Here is a 23,503-nt window from a genome sequence, read left to right on the forward strand (position 1 = left end):
AGGTCAACTCGATATCAACCAAACCCTTAACCCTTGTAGAATGAATGCCGCACTACAACTACCTCGGCACCAAAATTTACATCAGCATCAAAAAACCGTAATAGTTGTTCTATGTTTTTATATCCAACTAACAGACAGGAAATAACTAGTATAGTCGGAAGTTTTAAATCCAAACACAGTTGTGGTTTTGATCAGATTTCCCCTAAGTTATTAAAACAATGCATTCACTCTCTCGCAGATCCACTGACGGATATTTGTAATGCCTCTTTTCTACAAGGAATATTTCTTAGTATGTTTAAACTATCTATTGTAATCCCTTTATTCAAAAGTGGTGATAAAAATGACCTTAACAACTACCGTCCCACAAGGGCGGATCCAGGACAGATTTTCGGGAGGGGCCATGAACTTTTTTTTTGAGAAGGGTACCGGAGGGTCTGGGGAAAATTTTTAAAAATGAGGGTTATAATAGTGAGTTTTATGGCACTTTTGACAGACTTTTGAGTGCCATAAAGACATTCCAAACTTATAGTTATTAAAGTATTATTAAAGTCAGGACACATTTCTTCGGATCTAAGTGCAGTTCTTTCAACAAGTTTAATACTATTTTTCCAGTGCTTCACCTGTCAGGTCTTGTTCTGCCTCTCTTTCTGATTTTCCTAATTATTTTTATGTTCTCATAAGCGTCAATTAACTTGACAAAGTTTTCATGAATGTTGTTATTGTGTATGTATCTCACATTTAGAGAAAGTTGTTCCACGTGGGATCCGTCGGTCATTTCGTCAAACATGACAGAGTAATAATTTGAACTTTGAACCTGATTCATTATTTGTTCAATTATTTCTTCACCACAACATGTTATATGTTTTCATTGATTTTGACTGGTGCTACTAATGTATGTTGCTCGGGAAGATGCGGTGGATAGGTGTTGTTTGAGTCTTATCTCCTGATGCGATTTTAAACCTTAACAATTCCCCTCATTGTTAGGTCCAGCATCTTCGTCCAGAAGCAGAAGGCTATCATCACGATAGCCATTTAGAGGAGTATTTTGTCGACTTAACAACACTATAGACTCTACTATTAGTCGTAGTCTTTCTCTATGTTCTTGTACCTATTTAGAACTCTAAGAGTATATCTGGTTAATGACTGACTTTTGTGGGTTGCGATAACTTTATAGAAAATACAGCCCAACCTGAACGCACTCTTTGTGGTATGATGTTTTTTCATGGGTTTGTATGGCTCCGTCTTTGACGATGAGTTTGGCTAAACATGTTAAAGGTTTCGTGACAAGACTTTGAGCTGTCATCCCTTTATTGTGACCATGTTCTCGTTAGAAAAATAAAACGCAATCTTGATAAACAATTTCTTTTGACTGTGCGAAAGTACCAATAAAATCCTTTCTTATAAGTGCTGGTGACCCAAGTAATGCTTCATTTCTTTTCTGTGTATACAGAATATGGAAATTGATAGAATTTTGATGGCTGTCAAGGTCGTTCTAAAAATTGGCACTTTCTAAAATTATCAACATTTTGATTTGCACAACATCCTATGTCATTCTTGAAGCTTTCGTTACTGCTTTTGTTCAATTCTAGTCCAGACAACATATTTATCTCCTTTTTTGTACACATACATGTGTTTGAAACTAGAAGCATTTGAACTGCAAATATTTAAATTTATATTTTTTAAATTCTCGGAGGGGGCCATGGGGGCCATGGCCCGCTGGATCCGCCCTTGCAGTCCCATAAGTATCTTATCTGTGTTTTCAAAGATAATTGAAACTCTGGTTTATACTAGAATGAACGCATTCCTAAAAAAGCATCTTGCAAAAAATTTTGCATAATTTTCAACATGGTTTTACATCTTCTAAGTCTACAACTACAGCTCTTGCAAATTTCGTCAGTTTAGTGTTGGATGCTTTGGACAGACGAGAGAAGGCATGTGGTTTATTTCTCGATTTGTCCAGGGCTCTTTACACTTTGGATCATAATTTGTTGCTAAAAAAACTTGAAGGGATTGGTATTCGTGCTGTAGTTCTAAAATGGTTTACTTCCTACCTAGAGAATAGAAGACAAAAAGTAAAAATAACATCTAATGGACTTGTAAATGAATCAAACACATTGGATATCCATTATGGTGTCCCTCAGGGTAGGTAACTAATTCACTGACTGGGGTTAATATCATCAGTTATGCGGATGATACCAACATTCTAGTCACAGGAACATCTGATAAAAATTTGCGAAATAAAACTACACAGATACTATCCACCATCAACAGTTATTTCTTATCCAACAAACTAATTTTGAATGGAGAGAAATCAAAGTATATGATTTTCACGTCAAATAATTTATTAAACGATCAAGCCATTATACAAGCAGCAATAGATAAAACAGACTGCACGAAGTTGCTAACGGTCCTTTTGGACAGTAATAATTGTAAATGGTCAAACCACATTTCTAATATGAAATCCAGATTAAGTAGCGCATGTTATGCATTGAGAATTCTTTCACGTCTCTTTAATACATCAATATTAAAAACAGTATACTTTGCCCATTTTTACTCAATAGCCAAAGATGGCATTGAATTAGAGCAGATATTCGTACTTCAGAAAAGAGCTATTAGGATCATGTATACAATGAAATTTAGAGATTCTTGTAGAGGCATCTTTAGACAAAACAACATTCTTACAATTCCTGGTCTGTATATATTTTCGTGTATAACGTATTTACATTGCAAAATTTATGAATTTAATAAATTTCAATTTAACCATGTTTATTCAACAAGATTCAGAGACAATTACTTTATGCTTCCACAACGTCGTTCTGTTTTGTTGGAAAGTAGCACACATTATGCAGCCATAAGTTTCTTTAACAAATTACAAATAGATATACGAATGAATTTACATCAGCCAAACTTTCGGTGGTGTGTACATCAATACATTTCTGAGCTAGAGCCATATTCTAAAAATAATTTTTAAGTATGTTTTATCGTATTTATTAATTTATATACTTTTAAGATGTATGTCTGTAACTTTGACTTGTCTCATACATGTACTTTGTATAATGTCGCATGTGATCAATAAATTTGACTTGACTTAACTTGACTTGCACCATAATAAATGACATCGTCCAACAACTAGGAGAAAAGAGCGCGCATCGAAAAAGCTAAATCAACCTTCAACTGAATAGGGACCATCTTTAAGAGCCACAACCTTTGTTGGTATAAAAGTAAGAATGCTGCAATTCTACGTCTTCTCTGTCCTTTTTGATGGTGTTGAATCGTGAACCTGGAACCAAGATATCTGCAGAGGATTGAAACTTTTTTAAGATGTCTCTATGTAGGAGAATACTAAGATCCCATGGACTAACCGACTCACAAATGAGAAGATCCTTAGAAGATTGAAGAAGAACCAAGATTTACTGACCACCATCACATATCGAAAGTTACAATACTTTGGACACATTCTGCGAAATGATATGTCCTCCCACAAGCCATCCTACAAGGAAAAATATTTGGAAAGCGAGGTCCAGAAAGAAAAACATCTTGGTTAAAGAACATCAGAACCTGGTTGAACAAAACATCCGCGCTATTGCAGATTTGATTAAGATTGCCATGATGATCGCCAACAATCGTCACGGAGAGGCACATAGAGAAGAAGACGTCAACTTCAACTTTTTGTCCGGAGATACCTGGACGTGTCATGTACAACTTAGTAGATTTTAAGAGGATTAAATTTAAATACAGACTAACCATATGCTGGCAAGACTAAGCATATACCTACGAATCGACAATTAATTTAATCTTTTACCCAATTCAAACTATTTACTATGAAGTTGTACTGGCAAAAATGAATGTTTATTATTAAGTGATATACCTACAGATGGCTTTTAAACAACAGGTTGTAGCTAGGATTAGAAGTCTATGAGTCTATAACTAAAAAAACTCAAGCGATTAAAGTACTTGGATAACATGCCATAAGCTTCAAACTGGATGGGAATTACTTATGGCATGGGAAGCTTAATTAATTGTGCATGAAAAGTAAGTTATTCTCCTACCAAATTTTGGACATTCCGACAATCAGTCAAAGAATCAAAGATTGACACATTGGGAACACTTACAAAGAATGGGACAATGAAAAATACTTTTACGAAACTACACGCAAAGGCGATTTTAAGATAACGATAGTTTAAACAAGACTAAATTGTTCATTGCCGACTGAGAAGCTCATGAAAACATAATATGGTACATGAAATTACACCATCAATCATAATTACACCATGGAACTTATCCGAAAATCTATATTTCTAAAGTGCAAATTACAAACAAATTATATTTTGACCCTAGAGTGAATACAATTAAGTTACATAATATCAATACCAAAAAAATGGAAACAAAGAAATAAATCTTCATGCGGTATGTATTAATGTTAAAAAAGCACATTATAAAGTATTACAAAGTTTGATGCTGAGAGCTTTTTAAAACAGTTTCGGGTAAGTACATCGAGTGCCTAAATGAAAATGGATTGTGGAAAACGCAAGCATTAATGGAATGGAAGAGAAAATTGCAAAGTAATAGAAGCAAAAGAACACCACAAACTTAAAAAGATAATTAAAAGAATACAATAATCTATTGGACAACCCAAAGCATAAAATTAAACAAATTCAACAAATGATTGAAAATATCAAGTTCTAAGGAGAGCATATAGAAAAATCAGAAAAAAGAAAAACACAATAAATGACAAATCTGGTACCAAATGAAAATCCATAAGACGGCTGTAACGAAATAGCATTAGCTCATTAATATTTATTTTATTTATTTACGGGAGGACCCCATTAACTGGTAAAAAAACAATAGTTAAATTCTTAAACAGGTTAGATCTTATAACTCGGTATATCCAAAGGTAAAAAAAGCAAAAGTAATTCTAATTCAATCAGACTTAATGAATCTGAGATCATTGAGCTAACTAGTACATAGACTATTATAAATATGACAATTTTAGACTATTAAAACAAAAACATTTTAAACAAACTTAATACTATGTAATACAAGATAGGTACCTCTTTACTTGATTCAATCTGTATTTAAATAAATCAATCTGAAGATTATTGGCCAAAGATATGCATCTGTCAAGAGTATTAATCACACCATAAGTTGTTCTGTGAAAGGGAATTCGAAAAGTTGGTTGTGGTCTTAAATCACAACGTAGTATATGAAAGGTAACATATTCTAAGGTATTTGGACAATCTAACAGATCGTTAACCAACTTAAATAAGAATAATAGTGTAAATATATCTCTATGGATGCTTAGTGGAGTTAATGATACGTGTTGCTCAATCTCCATGTAATTATGATTAGCTATAGTAAGCCCATATTTAAAAGCACACACTCTTAATAATCTATGTTGAACTCTTTCTAAATAAATCATGTGATTTTGAAAATAAGGAGACCAAATTATTCAACAGTACCTATTCCAAAATTGATCTGACCAAAGAACAATAAACAACCCTGACAGTATGAGTTGAAAAGTATTGTCAATTTCTCAGAACGAAACTAAGCATTTTACTACTCTTTACAGCTATTGAATTAATATGATTTATAAATGTTAATTTCTCATCAAATATAATTCCCAAGTCTTTGACAATAGTAATGTATTGAAGTGGTTGATTATATCAATGACATATAAAGACTGGTATTTGATTATTTTACGGATAAAACTAATAAAACAACATTTTTTCACATTGAGATCTAGCTTATTAACTTGACACCAACTGTGTAAACGGTCTAAATCATTCTGTAAAAGCAACTGATCGTTTGGGACTTCAACAATCCTCCAAAGCTTTAAATCATCTACAAACATTAAACAGTGACTTTGTATAAAACAGTTAAGGATATCAGTAACAAAGACATTGAACAGTAAAGGAGAAAAATGTCCCCCTTGAGGAACACCAGAAGTAGCGAATATTGTTTCAGAGAGGTTGCCACCAATTTTAACATACTAAACCCGGTCAATTAGTGAACTTTGAAACCACAAGACAATCTGATGATGGAACCAACTTTTGCAAAAGGATCCGATGGTTCACCCGATCAAATGCTTTTGAGAAGTATATGTATATGGAATCTATCAGCTTAGACTTTTCCATGCTTTGCAAAATGTTAGTTTGGTAATAGAGTAAATTTGTTAGTTGATTTATTTTGGTAAAAACCATGTTATTGATCAGATATTAAACCTTTTAAAATATAATTACTTATGAAACTCAAATTTCCAGGGACAACCAAACCACTGAACTGCAAAGGAGAATCACTTTAGCATTGCCTCATATGGAGCTTTATCAGACATGTGGTAACTAGTCGAATTTTGAAAAGAAAGGATTACGGCACCGAAACACTGTCCTTAACCCAGGCCACAGCAACGAAACTCGGAGTGACCCAAAGAGGAATAGAATGGACGTTATTTGGACTGACCCTCAAAGACAGGGTTTAAAACCAAGAAATAACAAGCATCACAGGCGTCGCAGATGTCATGGAGCTCATAGCAAGTCTGAAACGGAACTGGGCAGGTCATGTCGCCAGAATGACTGACGGGGCAAAATAATACATACATAACACTGGGGAAGAATTTGAAACTCAATTTCTGTTGAGTTAGATTTTTTAGCTGTTTTCTATAGAATTAGGCATGCTGGTTTCAAAACTGTTTTCAGTTTTTTCTATAACGTCACATTCGTTTTCTATGTGGGTGGGGGAATGATGCGCTGATAACTGCAACTGGTCTAGACTTGCCTGTTCAGTTACGTATGTTATACTGTGGTGATAGTGAAACGTTGTGTGTCGGTTAGCAGTATTTAGTATTTCGTTACTGAAGTGTATAGAACTACTAAGTGTGTTTGAACTGAAACGTTTTCTTATGGCTACCTCTGCTCCTACACGTCGTAAGTTGGAAAACAGCCCCGATTCGTTTTGCTATATATGTGGCACTTTTATTATTTCCAGCCAACGACAAACATCAGTACATTTGTCAGACAAGCATGTTTTGCCTATTTATAAGTGCAACTTGGTGATCAAGATACAGCATAGGCACCACATCAAGTGAGACATGGGCACTCAATGGGAACCTCAGTTTAAAAAGTTGACGTGATAGACAAAATCTGAGTTTATTTTCAGATTCAGATGCCAAAAATTAGTGAAAAACAAGTGTCAGATCTAACTCAACAAAACATGTATTCCCCAGTGTAATATATAAAGACAATTATAAAATATACGATATGTTGCTTCCAATACAGGAAAATAAAACAATATAAAAAAAAAGTTTTAAGAAACGCTTTTATTTAGTTATAAGTGACTAAAAGTTACAATATAAAAAAATCAACTAAAAAGCAAAAAATAAAAAAAATCAAACTCGACGGATTATTCGAAAAAAAAGTTCGTTGAAAAAATGAAAAAATCTAACACATTCGTTAATGAAAAGCGTGGGGCGAAAACCGTTTATTCGATGAAGACGCACCCCACGCTTTTCTTTTTTAACGAATGTGTTAGATTTTTTCATTGTTTTTAACGAACGTTTTTTTTCGAAAAATCCGTCGAGGTTGATTTTTTTTATTTTTTGCTTTTTAGTTTATTTTTTTTATATTTTAACTTTTAGTCACTCATAACTAAATAAAAGTGTTTATTAAAATTTTTTTTTTCGTATTGTTTTATTTTTTACTTTTTAGTCTTACACTTTTCAAACATTAAAATATATCGTCATGTTTACAAAAAGATGTAGGTATATGACAGATACCTTTTTGCATTTATTTTAACTTTTGATTCATACATTGTACAGTTTCTGTAATTTCTTCATATATTTCTTAAATCAAAATCATTATTTACGACTATTACAGTTTTCGCAGTATCTCCATCTCTTGTAATACTTTACTTTTGTACGGTGTAGACGCTGTTAGTTTCTCGTAATGCAGTTCTTCGATGCGCAAGCCGTCTAAAGGTACGTATCCATACAAGGGTAAACCTCGCTCGGTGTAGTAGCTCCACTTAGTGGATACGTCGATATGTAAGGGAGCGAATGCTGTATCCATTTGAGCAGCTACACCGAGCGGGGTTCACCCTTGTATGGATACGTACCTTAATGATCGCAATCGGCTCAATGAAACGTAAGCTTTGCAGGCTCAATGCAGGCTTTTAAGCCTGTCCTTACGCAAACACTTTCGGGCCCAAGTTTACGACAGCGCAGCGTAGTCAACAGTCGAACCTTGCGTTTTATGGACAGTCGAAGCCCACGACAATACTAAGGGCATCATTCGTCCCTCTGCGGTGCCGTAACTTTTTTCGCTGAAAAGTGGATAAAAATCGGACAGAAACTGGATAAATTTGAAACTTTATTGTTTATATTTGAAGCATAACGTAAACAAATAACGTAAAAAATGAAATTATGTATAGTTCATATAATTTGCTACAATCTGTAAAAGTTTCAAGTTTCTACATTGTAAAAAACAAGAGACATTAAGCATTTTCCATTTAAATCGTTATTTTTTATTTAAACAATTCATAAACATAAAAAATATTGATCGACTATTCGTGTATTGTTCCCGCGAATCCATATGTCTGCAAAATTTCATTCATTTCCATTGAAGAAAAGGCAGTCAAATTAACGTCTAAAGATTTGACGCAAACGATTGAACTAAATAAAAGCGTTTAATAACCATTGTTGTTCTTTGCAAAAATACAAACGTTACTGCCACTAGAAAGATGTGTATTATTTTTATTTTCACTATTCCTGTAGATTAATTTTTTAAATATTTTTAAAAGACTTTTACAATGCTCAACATTTGTATAATTTAACTATTGTTATATATTTTCATTTTTTAAGTTCCAATGGTGAAACCTACCTTGTATACCACTCACTCTACCTTTATATATCCCAACGCACATAATACATTCATTAGCATGATAGTCAATTCCGCACACCACTGACCACATCGTCCTTCTCTATACGATACTGCGTCTTTCATTGAAATTCAACCGTGTTTTTCTGGTTTCAGAGGCCGCGGTGAAGAGTCCTTATTACATCCAGAATGGCCCCTGAAATATTGAAGAACAGTTGACGTGCAGAAAGGAGCAGCAGCACGGCTCTCTATAACAGGTAATAAATACTTGAGCAAACAAGTTTAAACTTGGTCCTCACTTTGTTCTTTTGTAATACAGCATTCTTGCCAGGAACATCTATTGAATTTTTTAGATCCATTGTTCTACTAGAGCGGAAAAGTCGTCAATTTTATGGTGACGGTTCGAACAACACATAAAATGGCGAAGTTATAGCAGACACTACTTCTGACACGATATCTCAGTTGTTAGTCAATGTTTTATTAAATTAAAAATATTTTATTCTATGTATATTTTATAATAATAAAAAACCACTGAACGCGGTGAAAATGAGTGGCACATACAATATTCCAGCTATAAAATAGACTAGGGCATTTAGCACAAAATAAACCACCCTATAGTGAATAGAAACACCCTGTATTGATGAATAACATTCTTCTTCTTCTTCTTGACTGGCTTTACAACTCGGGGTGAGTCTTCGCCGCATCCACTATGGACCTCCATCGTCTGCGATCTTGTGCTTCGATTTGCCATTGTTGTACCCCAATCCTAGATAGATCGGTTTCAACATCATCCTTCCATCTTTTTCTGGGACGGCCCACTGATCTTCTACCGTCTGGTCTCTCGAAGAACACTGTCTTTAGCACTCTGTCTTCCTCTGATCTTACTACATCCAACTTTTTTATTATCCAACATAAGCGAATGGATCAAAAAGCAAAATGTTAAGAAATCCTAAGGCTACAGTTGAGTTTTAATTGCAATATTTTATATACGCTATAATATTCCACATGATGTTCCACACTTTGAGGAAAAGCACACTATCATTGTTACACCCGGTATACAATGACACCTCTTTAGAAATAATATTATTACATCCACATTCTTGAAGAATAAAGCTATAATATACTAATAGGCCAGGAACCGAAGCTTTTCACCTCGCAATTTTTACAGAATGGACCGATTTGCTTGAAAATTTGAGAATAAGTAGTGGATAGTCCAAGAATCAAAATCTATATGATGCCGAAAGGCGCTTTTACCATGGGGGTGGTTGCCACCCCATCTCGGGGGTGGAAATTTTTTATTATATTTTGACCACAAAAGTTGATAAAAACATTAATTCTAAGCAAAAAATGTTCTATACATTTTTTTTGATAAAATTAATAGTTTTTGATTTATTCGCTATCGAAAGTGTTAGTTTTATATAGAAGAAATCAATGTTTTCGATATATGTATTCATTTACGATTCACTCAATTTTTGCCGTAAAAAGAATTTTTTCAAGCCATGTTCTTGGGAATTCAATAACCTACAATTTTATATGGAAACATTTTTTCGTATCTCTGATGCTAATCTTTCTATTCTGAAGAAAATGGCATTTTTACCAAACTGCAAAAATTCGTTATTCGCTTTTAACTCCAGTTTTTTAATAACTAATAATTATAATCCAGAGTCAAACTTCTAGAATCTATTAATAATACATAAATAAATAAGAATGGATAAGGTCAATGACTAAAAACACCGCTAACTTACATTATTATGCTTCCAATTGGTTTCCCCCTTTCTGTTTTTCAAAAAATATATCGGTTTTTTAACCGTAAATTTTTTACTTTTTACTTTAGAAAGTGTGGTAAAAAAGAATTTTGTAGGTTTTTACCAGATCTATAAGCTCATTAATATTAACTCTTTTTAGAATCGTCAATCGCAAAAAGAGGTGACTTTGAAAGGGTGCGTAAAGGTGCTTTTTGCATGTTATTACAAGATTTAACTGTCAATAGCTCACTCAATTTTTGCAAACCAGGTTCTTGGGAACTAAATAAGCTACAATTTCATATTTAAACATTTTTTCGTATCTCTGATGCTAATCTTGCTATTCTGAAGAAAAGGACATTTTTTCCAAACTACAAAAATTCGTTATTCGCTTTTAACTCCATTTTTTTTTAAATTAATCATTCTAAGCCGGTGAAACTTCTAGTACCTATTAACAATACATAAATAAAAAAGACCAAATAAGGTCAATGACTAATTTTAATTAGGGTGGTGATTAGGGGGTTGCTTCCGAACACTTTTTCGCTGAAAAAAATAGGGACTGATATTCTTTTCATTATAAGTTACTTAATTTTTGAGCTAGAGACTTTTTTTTATTTCTGAAGATAGAAATTTTTAAATTCTCTAGCTTAGTTAGAACAAGTTGTCCTTGAAAAATGCATAGTTTTCCTGTCTTTTGACTTTGAAACTACAATATTTAGCATTTGAAAAAGAAGAGCCAACGTCGCCTTAGTACTATAACTTGATAACTCCAAAATTGATGTTTTTGAGATAACTAGTTCACAAGATGTATTTTATTTGCCTCCATATTGTGTAAAAACTTGATTACCAATTCCAAACGGGTTAAGTATTTATTTATGATTGACGAAAGTTGATAAAACTCAAATGCCCCTAATATTCGGTGCTAAAACTTGACAAGACATGTTATCAAGGTATTTTTTAATCGAAATAATGGTGAATACGACATACACTGAATGCTACAACTAGCTAACTCTAGTTATCTAGTTGTAGCACGTGTTTTTCTGAAACCATTGAGCTTACCACATAATTGCTATCTGTTTATTCGGTTCATGTTAATGCAAAAATTCGAGAATTGTTAGCAGATCTGGTAACCCCCATGACAGAGGGTTAATTTTCACGAAAATATTGCTTAAAATATTAGTTTTGTTAAAAAGTTCACTATAGATGCAACTTGGCACGACATGCGATATTACCAAATGTTAATATTATGGTAGTGCTAAAAGTTGATAACTTTAATTTTTCATGTTATTTTCCATATTGGAAAATTCGACAAATCGGGAAATCCGACAACATCGGATAACTTTAATTTTTCATGTTATTTTCCATATTGGAAAACAAATTTGCACTGTATTCATAAATAGATCAGTAAAAAAAAAGTTAACGAACAGTATTTTAGAGCTGCAGAGCGAATTCCGTATTTACCAACATCATGGTAGCAGCAGCAGCACAAATATCTTTAAAATCTTTAACCCCTTTATCTCAGAACTACTAATTTCGAGTTATCAAGTTATAGTATTAAGGCGACGAATAATAAAGTATAGCTCGATTACTATTGGTCTTAATGAAAATTTACAAAAACGGTTTTGTTTATTTTTTCAAAAGGTACATTTTTGTTAGGTAAAGTTGTTTTGTTAAAACGAAAATTTTTGGAGTTATTAGCAGAAAACTTATTAAAACATTGATTTTTTCGATACAAAACTAACACTTTCGGTAGCGATGATATAGATTTTGATCCTTGAACTATCCACTACTTATTCTCAAATTTTCAAGCAAATTGATCCATTCCGTAAAAATTGCGAGGTTTTGTCCTATTTTAAGCTTCATTACTTGGACTATAAAAAATCACTTAAATCGGACAACAGGTTTAGGAAATACGGTACATCAAAAATGTCCCATTTTTAAGGTGGTGCGTTAATTTTGATGCTTAGTGTAGTTAGAGCACTTTTGGCGATCTCTCAACTAACTAAAATAAGGCTGCTCTTGTTTTGATTCACAACGAAATGATTATTTATTATTTACAATTTGAATTTTTATGAAACCAGGTTTTATCAATTACATCTTTGTTATTTAGTATTTTTTTGTGGGAATGGGATAACAATCCGAATCATTGCCGCAAGTTTTGGAGTCACGAGTGTCTCCTCCTCCCCGAACTCCTTCTGATGTCTATTTTCCCTTGAACAATTAGCTGAAGTACACTATGTTCACTTGCCTCATAATGTGACCCAAATATTCCAACTTTCTTGTCTTTATAGTTATTCCTACTTCTCTTTCCTTACCTATCCGGCGTAGTACTTCCTCGTTGGCCCCGTGATCATCTGGTGAGTCATCTGCATACCCGATGTTATTTAAGACCGGCGTTATCTAACTGCCCCACGAACTACCTGGGCGCATTAATCCCAAGTACCTGCTGCCCCATCGCCGAGAAAGTTGGAGATTAAGTCTTAATGACCGGAAATTCCAAATTTGATTATAGTTGAAAGTAAGAATATAAATATTTTCAGTTATTCACGTCAGTTGCAAGTATTACGGTATAGTGTCCGGTTTTGTCCGTTAGTGTTTAACTTTTAAATGGTGAATCCAACGACTATGTTTAGTCAAAGGGGAGAACTTTTATTAATTTTTAATGAATATAAATATTCAAAGGCACATATCTATAAAGATGGAAAAGTTAGATCGCGATGCATCAAAAAATGGTGTCAACAAAAAGTATACACAAAGGAAGGTGATGAAAATTACGTTATTCTTGAAAAAGCATCGGTGGAGCATGATTATGCTCTAGATATCCAGGTCGACCGGCAAATTTTTAGTAATTCTACAAAGAGAAAAGCTGTAGAAGATATATGTGAAAGACCTTTAAAGAATGTTCACAAGGAATTGAGGAAGGAAAATTTCAGCAATTTACCGCTGACTACGAAAGACAATTCTTGCGTTCGAAGAAATATCTATGCTGCAAGACGAAAATCCACACCATCATTGCACAAGTCACAGGAAGAATTTCTACAAGTGTTAGTGAACTTAAATTTAAAAACAAATACAGGTGAAAACTTTTTATTATCTACAAAAAATAATTCCGCAATTTTTAGTTGTTTCACAAATCTTTACTTTTTGTGTAATGTAGATTCTTTGTATGTAGATGGAACTTTTCAAACTGTTCTAAATATTTTGTCAGATGTTTTTTCTACATGGCTACAAAAATGGTTTTTATGTTCCTTTAGTATTTTGTTTGTTGCCAAATAAATCACAGCAATCGTACTTTTGATACATTAATAACAATATGTACAGATTTGAATTTAAATTTCAAACCGAAGCAAATAATTTCTGATTTTGAAATAGGAATTCAAAATGCAGCCAAGTTAGTGTGGCCCGACATTATTATTTTTTGTTGCAAATTTCATTTAACACAAAATTGGTACCGAAAAATTCAAAATTTAGGTTTGTCCTCGGAATATAAAAATCAAACTGTTATTGGAAAATATTTAAAATTGTTTATCGGCATTCCTTATTTAGATCCAAATGATGTTGGTGACTTTTTTCTGATAAACTTTTTAATAATATGCCAGAAGAAGACAGAGTTTTGCAATTTTGTGATTACCTAGTTGATAATTATTTAACGGAAGATTCAACATTTCCACCTTACATGTGGGCTTCAAATGCATCATCTCTTTTACTACAAACGCATGTGAATCATTTCACTCGAAATTTAACGAATGTTTTTATAAATCACATCCTGACATATTTAAATTTACAGACATTTTGTTAAATTTTCAAGCAGAAGTATATGTGAAAATTAGAACTGCACATAGATTCGAAAAAAAACTTGATAAAACGGCAAAAAGAAAAGTTGATTTTATTGAAAATAGGCTAACTGCATATAACGTTAATCAAAATATTACTAAAATAGACTACATTAAGTCAGATTGCAATTATTATGCAGCTAAAGTGTTCGCTTTTACTTTATTCGATTATATGGTTATAGTTTCATTATTTAATCAATTAAAATTTTCTCTCATGCTTTGGGAATTGGGTTCCTGTTTGAATACAATAAAGTAAAATAAAAATTATATATATCTACAAAAATATTATGTAAGTACCTAGGTAACGTGGGGCAGTTCGTAGTAGCTTTTAATCCTACTATAAAACTGAACGCATTTAAATCTAGGTAGCGTGGAGGAGTTCGTAGTCGCCCATGCAGGGCCGCGTTTAGGTCAATTGCCGCCCTAGGCAATTCTCTAGTAGCCGCCCTTCAAACATGTACCATTTTTGCGAAAAAAAAAAAATGCAAGCTGAATTTTTTATTTAGGGAGCGTTCAAGTATTATGTAACGCGATTTTTGAAGATTTTTGCCCCCTCCCCTCCCACCCCCTACGTAACGAATTTTTGAAGATTTTTGACCCCACCTAACCTGCGTTACGTAATACTTGAACGGTCCCTTAAATAAGAAATGTATTGTTTGGAAATGGAAATGTATTAAAATGAGGAACATAGAATTTATAAAAAATAATATTTTACACAAGTGAGAAGAACAAAAATCACACTGATCACAGTATGGTATGAATTCACTTTTGACCGGTGAAAATAAACACAGAATGTTTTACATAAAAATGAAAAATTATGATTATGTATAATTTGCAATTTGCACTAGTATAAGATAGGAATGTGTTGCGATAGCAGTAGCCGTTATTTTTTAACTGTTATTTCACTGAAGCTATTTCACACTGTTACATCATTTTCATAATAACTGAAATATTCAGGTAGCTGACTACTTTTTTAATTATTGTAGACCTATAGCAAGAAAACCTACCAGTGTCCTGTTAAGAGTTCACGTCCGTTTTTTTAATTATTAACAATTTAATTTGTATGTAATTTCTACATACATTACATATATGTAATTTTATTATAAATGTATTAATTAATAAAGGGTCTACCTTGTTTAGACATTTCTTGAAAAAATTATTTTTTTCCAAATACCTATTTTCTTAATCATATCATTATATTAATTATCATAGAAAAAGTTAAAGTACCTATATTTTAATAAATAAATTATTTTTATTAAATAATAATTTATTGAACATAATTTATTCATTAAAATATACCTTAACTTTTTCTATGATTAATACTGTATCATTACTATGTATCATTACATGTATCATTAATAGTATCATTACAAAAAATGGATTTTTGAGAAAATATTATTTTTTCAAAAATTGTTTAAAAAATTAGACTGTTTATTAATTATTAAATGTCTAGACAAATTGCATATTTGTAATTTAGACAAAAGTACATACAAATTAAAAGAAGAAATATCAAAATTCATTGAGTAGATCCCAAGATATAGAAAATGGTAGTAGTTTTAAGTTGCTTTTTTAGTTTTTGAACTCGTGCATTTTTCGGCTCCCGCCAGGTAGCTGACAACTGTTTTAATTATTGACCTATAGGATGAAAACCTACATGTTTCCTGCCTAGAGTTCGCGTTCGTTTTTTAATTTTTAACAATTTAGTGCAATCAACGCAGAAGCTCCCCCTTCACTTACTATGACTAATCATCATTTGAACTACATTTTTAAAAATTCGAGTAAGTTATCATCTTTCCGAATATCTGTGTAAGAAGATGTTTTGTAAATGTTTATAAACTAGTATTTTTTACTATATTAGATAATTTTTTATCTTTTCTTAATACATTTTGATAGGATCACTTTTCTACTTTCATTTGGCATACGCAGAATTGTCCTATCTTCATTATTTTCTGTCACACCGAGAGAACAATTTCTTTTCTCCTAAAACACTGATTTCTTTGAGCTATCTTTCTTAAAAGTTACCATATCATATTAACTTAAACATACCGCTTCAGATATAAAGAAACTGGTTTTTTAAACACAACTCAATAATTTCTTACAGATAATTTCTTCAATACTAAGAAATGCATTAATGGTTACATTTTAATTTTCTTATCCTAAAGTTTTTGTTTCTTAAATTGAAAACTACACATATTTTGCAGTATAAGAAATATATGTTAAGTTAATCCATATTTATATTTGTGAACAATAAATTTTCTTGCAATCAAAGAAATATTTTAGACCACAAGAAATAATTCTTCAGAATTACCCTCTGTAGTAACTGTGGTTATTAAATAATAACTTTATCATTAATGCCGAAATGCTACTTGCAAAGAGATTTTCTTCCACAAAAGAATTGCGCAGTAACCATTATTCAGTATATATTTGTGATTTAATCTCAGTGTTTGGCAAGATAAGATGGCGTGCATGGCATTAGTTCCTTTTCATAGATGGATTTTGGATTTGTTATTTGTTGGTTTTCTTTAAAATCTAAGTATATAGTTTGAAGGTACGTACATAGGTATATAAAAGTAAATTGATTACCTAATTTAAGATGTAATAATAATATTGTTGCATATCCGAATATGTAGTTCTAAAAGAATCATAAATAGTATCTTTATATTCATTTTAGATATCTATAATGATGGACAACTCTGAAAGAAAGAATCTTATTCTAACTGGGAAATAAGCCACAATTTAACTTAACAAATGGATTTCATTGACGTTTCGACTTCCATCTCGGAGAGAATAATATAGAATATCCATAATATAAAGCTTCAGAACAATATTGAAAGGAGCTATTAACCAATTAGGGGCTTCCATAAATGGTAGAACTGTATACAGGTAAATTCCTTTATAAAAATGTGTATACTTATGTATAAACTATAATATGTTTCTTGAACGTATCGTCTTCCATATACAATCCTACAATTCAAGGTTATATCAAACATGGCGTGTGCTATATTTTTCATAAAGAAATATTAGTTAGCCTAAAAGAAACATCTTAACGGTTAAGAACTTTTATTGCCGAAAACCGTAAATTAGTTAATATGTATTAAATGACTTAAGATGTAACCTAATAATACTTTCCCGTAATAAAATTTCTTAATGATTAGGTTTGCTGTATCTTTTGGATTATATAAATAAATAAAATTACAATATATGTCTGCTTCAATGTTTTACATTGGTTGTATTTTTCTTCTTGTTTTAGCTAAACAATGTCTATTGTGTGACTTAATATTATACAGATAAATAATTAATATTTCATATACAAAAAGAAAGAAATTAACAAAGATGGTAGGATAAATAAAGCCACGTTTGAACTAAATATGATTGATTATTATTTATTGAAATGCCAAGAAATGTTTTTGGATTGTAGACTGTTTTACTGATACCTACCGTTCTTATACCAAAAAATTAATAGTTTTTATGTGGGCCCGTGTATTTGTTCTTTTTTTGTATTTCCTTTTGTCAAAATAAGTATGTACTTATATCCCTATAAAAAATTTTTTATTAAAATAAGTTTACTCTTTCTACATAACGGTTTTGTTTTAGGTAATTGCTGATATACAAAGTGCTATTAACAAAAAGAAGGAAAAATTAAGGAAGTTGGATTTGCCTCTCCATCCTTTTATTATTGTATAGAAGCCAGTGGTTTAAGAGTGGAGAAATTATTTGTATGTATTAATATCTAAAGTTTTATATCCTGTTTTTATTATCTAATAAAGAATAATTTTACCTTAACAGAATGATTTATTTCGCCGTATGTAATATCACTTTATTTTTAAGAAATGTAACTTAATTCTAAGTATACAATTATTTCTGCTAAATATATGTCTTAACATAAAATACATTAATTAATAATGGTAAGATAACAATATTCCTTACAAAGAAATATTATTTCTCAGAAAGAAGAGTTTTGTAATGCCAAGAAAATATATTCTTATGACAAGTATAATTTCTTTCTGACGAATGGGTTTGCAGTTTGCAAGAAAGTGATAGTTCAATCATGTTTAAGATATATTTCTTTAGGTTAATTAAAATTTATTTGAAATATTTTAGAAAATTATATCTTACATACAAAGATATATTTCTTAGGCAATATGCCAAGTCGATCTTTCTTAAATATTAATAAAGTTTCTTTATGTCAAAAATTTTTTTCTCTCGGTGCATTTGTTATTGCAAAACAAAGGTCTCTGGGATAAACAAATAGAATACCTAACTTTTAAACTAATTAATGGATCGGTCTCAAATTTTGGGAGTTTGTTATGTACCCCAATACCCAACTTTAAGTAAAGCGAAACACTACAGTTCTAAGTTAGTTTTAGGAAAAGTTATTAATAAATAACGATTTTCAGTTATTTTGCAGTTTACGAAGCAACGAATTAACTTTTTGACTTTCAAAAATCGTCATTGTGAAGGTTTTTCAATGTTCTAAAAAAATAAATTTTGTAATTTTATGTCAACTATTTAGCTTTTTAATTGAGTGCAAAAAATGGAAAAAACCGCATTGATTGCACCAAATTGTTAATAATTAAAAAACACGATCTCTAGGCAGGAAACATAAAGGTTTTCATCCTATAGGTCAAATCCACAATAACTAAAAAAGTAGTCAGCTACCTTGATATTAATTTCATTGTCCCGAACATGGTCTATTTCTTGCTTATTTCCCTGACTGGAGTATTATATCAGTGCGACGACACGAATGTTATCTCCTTGTAATAATACAGTTTGAAAATCCCAACTCTAACTCGATTTCGTACTGGTAATCATTAGTTTCTGCAATATGTGCAATATTTATGTTTTTAGTCAATTCACCGTGTTTGCGGAGCTTCTGGCGGCCCAATAATCACTAAATTTATGACTTCCGTTCTTTTTGGACGAATAGTGTTAGGTTTAAGATAACAGAATGCTATGTTTGTTTTATTTTTGATATGAATGCAATTTCTTTTATTTAGAAACGAACGCCCACTTCTATTTCATTGATGGATGAATGATGAATATACATATTTGTTATTCGATTTTAATTTTTAAATACAAATATTTTTTTGTACAGTATTTTTGCCGCCCCAGGGCGTCATTTGATAGAGTTAGGGGAGGCAGTTGCCCCCTCCCCTGAAACTGAAAATGACTGAAATTTACAAAAAATACTTTCAGTTTTCATTATTACATCATATAATATAATGTATTGTATATTATATAATGCTTGCTCCCCCCCCCCAAATTTCAAGCCCCTGTGCCGCCCTCTCACAATTTGCCGCCCTAGGCAGCTGCCTATATTGCCTAATGGATAAAGCCGCCCTGCGCCCATGTGCCCGTTTAATGGAATACCTTTTTTAGTTTCGTGCAAAACTTGGATAAATATTCTTTCAAAGTAGAGGTTGAAGATTAGAGGAAACAAAATACAGCTTTGCCTCACTCCACTCATGATTTTTGCATATCGGGTGTGTTCACTTTAACTCTGAGATTTGCGGTTTGATTCCAGTAAAGGTTTCTAGTTATTTTTAGACCTTGGTTGTTAATTCGTGCTTGTTTTAGTAGGTATTTGCATTATATCAGCATGCTGTACTCATTCAAAAGCTTTTTCGAAATCAACTAGGCATGTGAATGTCATAATTGACGTCTCTACATCTCTCGAATAAGAGGTATTGAGAACAAGCCCTCTCTCATACCAACGAGAGAGACTCATTTTGTCTAAATATTCATATTACTCTGGGCTAATTAGCAAAATACAAGGAAAAGTTATTTACCAGCGATTTTATTGTTGGAATCGAATCTTATGATTCTATATATTAATAATATGGGTATGCAAAGTCCGCAGATAGTGTGCTACTTTTTTTATAAACAAAATGGCGCCCGAAAATCGAGTTTTTTTTCAATTTTTGCTCTATAACGTCTAACTTTTTGCTATCTAAGATTTTAACTTTACACCAAATACACCCAAATAAAAATTCACCGTAATTAACTTCTGCAATGAGACGTGTTTTTCCCGATTTACTTCAACGAAAATTTTCCCCGGAAAATGCGGGGTTTTCCAACAAAATCTTTAATTTTCAACTAAAATTTTAGATAAGTACCTAATTGTTTTTCAATAATTAAATAACTTGATAATATAAAAGCTCTTTTCGTATAGATTATAATTCCAGAAGCCAATAGAAATTGAATAAACAGTTTAGCAACAATTGAATTGTTAATTAAAAATTTACGGTCGATAAAACAACCACAATAATTAAGATATATAAGATTAACTATGATTTTTGTATGAAAAGACACTGTACCTATCTAATGTACTTTGGAGAATTAAAATTGGACTATTTAAGCGGCCTCAGGAATATTTTAAATTTATAAACAATTTTATGGCTTATAAACAAATAGAATATCTTCGGAAATGTTAAATTAAATTAAATCATGAAAACGGTATTGGAAAAAAACGGCAGAACGCTTATTTTAAAAGAAAAAACGTTTAAGTGCTATGAGTGGTTTCTGAGATACAACAGGTCAAAGTTGACCAGCATTTAAGGCAAAGATATAAACAATAGGATCATATTTTTCGAACCATGACCTTTTTATTTTTGTCCTCTTTCTCCACACCAATTTTCATATCTTTAAAGTACTCATAACTTATATTATTATAATAAAAACTATCGATATTACGAGTGAAAATTTTCAAAAATAGCAAAATTCCAATAAAAAATTAGGTTGGAGAAAATGTAGTCTCAAAGTTCAAAATCGGTATACGTTAATAAAATGCATTTTCTCGGCTTCCCATGAAGCAATTTTCTTCATTCTTTTTTTGTTCCCAAGTAACTCGAATAGAGCCATCTAACTAACGTATTATTAAATGTCAAGATTGCTTTTGTTTTGATATAATAGATTAATTTATTTATAATAAAATAAAACTACATATTTTTTCCAGTTGTAGACTTTTTTAGATAAACTTACTACAAGTGTACCTTTTAAAATTAAAAACACAAATATTCTCATTTGAAAGCTGTATGATTATTTAAACAATCTTTATTTAAACAAATTAAAAAATTTGTTATAATAAATAAAGTAATTTATTACAACAAAACAAAAGCAAAGTTGACATTTAATAATGCGTTAGTTAGATGGCTCTACTCGAGTTACTTGGGAACAAAAAAAGAATGAAGAAAATTGCTTCATGGGAAGCCGAGAAAATGGATTTTTTTTAACGTATATCGATTTTGAACTTTGAGATTACATTTTCTCCAACCAAATTTTTGATTGGAATTTTGCTATTTTTGGCAATTTTCACTGGTAATATCGATAGATTTTATTATAATAATATATGTTATGAGTATTCTAGAGATATGGAAATTGGTGCGCAGAAAAAGGACCGAAATAAAAAGGTGATGGTTCGAAAATTATGATCCTATTTTATTTATATCTTTGCCGTAAATGCCGGTCAAATTTGACCGGTTGCATCTCAGGAACCACTCATCACAATTAAACGATTTTTCTTTTAAAAGAAGCGTCCTGCCGATTTTTTTCCAATGCCGTTTTCATGATTTAATTTAATTTAATATTTCCTATTATTTAACTTAATATTATATTTGTTTATAAGCCAAAAAATTGTATGTAATTTTAAAATATTCCTGACACTGCTTAAGGTGATACAGTAGCGATCAACAGGTAGCCAAAACGCGTTAAAAGATTGCGGCTGTAATTTTGAATATTTATTCGAGATATTTGGCACACGTATTCGTAATATAATAAAGAATGGCGGTACAGAGCCAAATTTGAAAAATATATTAATATGTGGAAATTACTCTGTAATTAAATACAATATTAAAAAAACGAGCCTGTACCGCCATTAAGAAGAACAAAAAAAATACACTTTCTTCAAATAAACTTTTTTATCCGATACCTAGATTTTGTGTCATTTTGGAACTACTAATGAAATAAAAAAATTTAGTAGTTCCAAAATGACACAAAATCTAGGCATCGGATAAAAAAGTTTATTTGAAGAAAGTGTATTGTTTTGTTCTTCTTAATGGCGGTACAGGCTCGTTTTTTTAATATTTTATTTAATTACAGAGTAATTTCCACATATTAATATATTTTTCAAATTGGGCTCTGTACCGCCATTCTTTATGATATTACGAATATGTGTGCCAAATATCTCGAAAAAATATTCAAAATTACAGCCGCAATCTTACAACGCGTTTTTGCTACATGTTGATCGCTACTGTTTCCTCTTAAATCGTCCAATTTAAATTATGTAAAGTACATTAGATAGGTACAGTGTCTTTTTATACAAACATCATAGTTACTCTTATGTATCGTAATTATTGTGGTTATTATAGCAACCGTAAATTTTTAATTAACAATTCAATTGTTGCTAAACTGTTCATTCAACTTCCATCGGCTTCTGGAATTATAATCTATACGAAAAGAGCTGTTAACATTACCAAGTTATTTAACTATTGATAAAAAATTACTTATCTAAAACTTTAGTTGAAAATTAAAGATTTTGTTGTAAAAACTAGCATATTCCGGAGAAAATTTTCGTCGAAGTAAATCGGGAAAAACACGTCTCTATACAGAATTTAATTAGGTGAATTTTTATTTCGGTGTTTTGGGTGTAGAGTTAAAATCTTTGGAGTTATAGAGCAAAAATTGAAAAAAAAAACGATTTTATGGCGCCATTTTGTTTATAAAAATAGTAACACACTATTTGCGGACTTTGCATACCTATATTATTAATAAATACAATCATAAGATTCGATTCCAGTAATAAAATTGCCGGTAAATAAGTTTTCCCAAAAATGGCACTATTCTCCGATAATCTGCCCAGACTATATTACTATATTGCTTGTTTAGTTTATGAATCGTATCTAGCTGTATATGTTTCTTTTTCAGTATTGAATATAAATATAAACATATATCTGATATTTAAATTTAACGACATTTCTATTTATTTAAAGTGCAATTTTAGCATGTATCAACATTTATAACGCATCCAAATAATTTTATTATGCAATAAAACAAAAACTATTTT

General features: G+C 31.3%; 2 protein-coding genes across 12 annotated transcripts in view; one reads left to right on the plus strand and one right to left on the minus strand.

Moving 5' to 3' along the window:
* Positions 1 to 23,503, minus strand: part of LOC114325330 (probable beta-hexosaminidase fdl) — a 430,895-nt gene that overhangs the window by 165,498 nt on the left and 241,894 nt on the right. The window lies entirely within an intron of this gene.
* The window catches only part of LOC114325334 (uncharacterized), a 134,558-nt gene that overhangs the window by 8,967 nt on the left and 102,088 nt on the right, over positions 1 to 23,503 (plus strand). The window contains exon 2 of the mRNA XM_028273384.2: positions 9,024 to 9,124. The gene's annotated coding sequence lies outside the window, so the exon portion shown is untranslated. The remainder of the gene's footprint in view (positions 1 to 9,023; positions 9,125 to 23,503) is intronic.

This window comes from Diabrotica virgifera, chromosome 1 (assembly GCF_917563875.1).
Source record: "Diabrotica virgifera virgifera chromosome 1, PGI_DIABVI_V3a".
Lineage (NCBI taxonomy): Eukaryota > Metazoa > Arthropoda > Insecta > Coleoptera > Chrysomelidae > Diabrotica > Diabrotica virgifera.